This window comes from Sminthopsis crassicaudata, chromosome 1 (genome assembly GCF_048593235.1).
Source record: "Sminthopsis crassicaudata isolate SCR6 chromosome 1, ASM4859323v1, whole genome shotgun sequence".
Lineage (NCBI taxonomy): Eukaryota > Metazoa > Chordata > Mammalia > Dasyuromorphia > Dasyuridae > Sminthopsis > Sminthopsis crassicaudata.
Window position 1 is genome coordinate 660,221,130 of NC_133617.1, and position 2,816 is coordinate 660,223,945.

A 2,816-nucleotide genomic window follows, 5' to 3' on the forward strand; every position below is an offset into this window, starting at 1 on the left:
AGCTAATTGCATATGGAGTCTATCTATATCATTATCTGAACAACAGGCATTCTTTATCCCATTTTATTGAGGTTTTTTGTTAGTTTTATATACATGCCTAGAACAAACTTTTCAGTCATTATGGATTTCTTTCAAGAAATTCTGTAATTTTCTGGGATTTGATGCAAACAACAGGATGCCATTGACTATGATACTAATAGCTTTCATTACTGGGAAGTCTTGAAAGAGCTCACTCCCCACAGAGAATCCCTCTGTAATAGGAGCTCTTCCTCAATAGTGGCAAACCCTTTTGAGTCTATGTCTGTGTTTTATGTCTCATCTGATTAACATGACTAATCACTGAACAAGACCATCTCTGCTGTTATGTATTTCATGCAATCTTTAATCATTTTGATTATGAATAGGAGATCCCTTTTGAGAAAGATCCCTCAAAGTATAATTTTGCTTTATAAAATCAAAGTTTTTATATAACTAGCAAGCAATAAATATTATGAGACTGCTTTTTCTACTTCTTCCAATCAAAATTGAGCTAGTTAGGCTGTAGTAAATACTGTGAAAAGTTTCCTATTCTTTACTAATATATTCATCAACTAGATCCTCAACGTACATGGGGATTATTGTCACCAAAAATTTATTTAGATGGGAAAACTGACAGTGTTGATGTTTTCTCAGTTGTCTTTTTGCCACAAAATAGAACAATGATGGCTTAGACTTTGTTCACAGGAAACAAATGTGATAACATTAATAGAAGATAAGCTAGAAAAGGCAAAGATAACAAATATTTTAATTCATTAATACTAAAAAAATAAATAGGGGGAATCTTATAAAGAAGACACCTATATTTGGAATTGTACCAAAGTTTTTTTTTTTTAAAGGCAGATCTTTATGAACAAAACTCAGTTAAATAGAAATTAACTTAATTCAAACTCATCTAATGAAGTAGAGTATTCTGGCTCATTCCATTAACTGAAGAAGTTATTTTTCCCAACTTTATTAGTAGTCTTCTCAAATATACTTACTATTGGAGTAACACACTTCCTTTCTGTTAGAAAACAGATTTGGTGCTGTATGTGCAGAGTGCTGTACACACAGGCAGACTAGAATGCTGCACTGGCTGACTCTACTGACCTGTTTTTCTTTGTTTCAAGGAAGGATTCTATAGATGGATATATATCTTAAAATTACTTTTAAATAAGGGCATCAATCAGGGTCAGACATATATTAAAATTTTAAATTTTCTATTTTGCTTTTATGCTTTGGTAGAGTTGCATAACCTCTCTCTGACATAGGATATCCTTAGAAATATGTATTCTTAATGTAAGGAACTCTTAATTCAGTATAGAAGATAGGAATGAATGTTTAATGACTCAAAAATGAAAATTCTTTATTAATGAAAAAACTATCATAAGATGTTACCATTGGAAGGCACCTTAGGTACTACAAAATATATCAAATTAGCCTTCAATGTGATCTAAATGTAGATTCTGCTTGCAAGCATACATAACCTTCCCCTTTTATTAACAAAACCAGTTTGGCTCACTAGTTTCCCTATTATCATAAACCCTAGGTTTCTTACTATGCAGTCTCACCAACAGAAGGGGTCATGTGACTCGATCTCGTTTTCCTTTTCTCCTAATTTATAGAAAATAATAAAGTGAATAAGTGACTTATTCAAAGTCACCTACTTCTTAATAGCAGATCTGGGACTAAAACCATGTCACCAGATTTTAGTGTGTTTTCCTTTATGTAACACTGCCCCCTACCTGAGAGTGTGACTTGTATTGTTATTTGTATATTTATATTTATATTATTATATTTGTATATTCCTCCAAAAAGGGAAGGAGGGGAAGAGAAGAGAGGAGAGCCAACTAATTGGCACTCTAGTTAATTAGGGCTTTACTACACATAACTCTATTCTAATCTCTCTGGGTTTCAGTTTTCTCATCTACAAGTGGAATTGGCGAGACTAAAATCCCCAGAGTCTCTATGCTTCTAGAAAGCTTTGGGAATAAGATTTATTTTTCAAGAATAGCGTGAAAAATACTTTTTATAGATAAATTTATTATTATTTATGCTAAAGTAAACTGATGAATATGCACTAAATACATATCAATATTGACTTAAAACAAGCTGGAAATATTTAAGATAACAGCTTAAGGCATACCTTTTTAATAGCTTATTAATAAAATAAATTAAATAAGTATAGTATAGGATTATTTTTGAACATCCCTGATGGCTATGTGAATCAGTCCATAAGCATTTATTCAGTACTGATTATGTGCCAGGCACAATACGAAACATTCAGGATATAAAGAACAAAAATGGAGGAGACAATATACTAATAAATACATACAAACAAGCTGTATGGAGGATAAACAAGAAATAATCAACAGAGGGAAGATGGTAGAATGAAAAAGGATTAGAAAAGACCTCCTGTAAAAGGTGGATTTCCCCTCGCATTGTGACTGGTTGTAGAGATGAGGAGAAAGAGAATTCCAGTCATTTGGTACAGACAGTAAATTCCCAGAACCAAGAAATGAAGTGTCTTATTTAAGAAACAACAAGGAAGCTAGTTATCAATGGATTACAGACTATATGAAGGAGTTACAGTATAAGAAGGTCAGAAAAAGGGAAGAGGAGGAAATCAGTGCTTTGAACATCAAGCAGATTTTATATTTGATTGTAAAGCTGATAGAGACTCTGTAATTTATTGTGTTGGGGGTTGAGAGGGCATGATATGGTCAAACCTGCATTAGGAGAATCATTTTGGCATCTGAGTGAGGAATAATCAGAGTAAGGAGAGACTCGTATCAAGC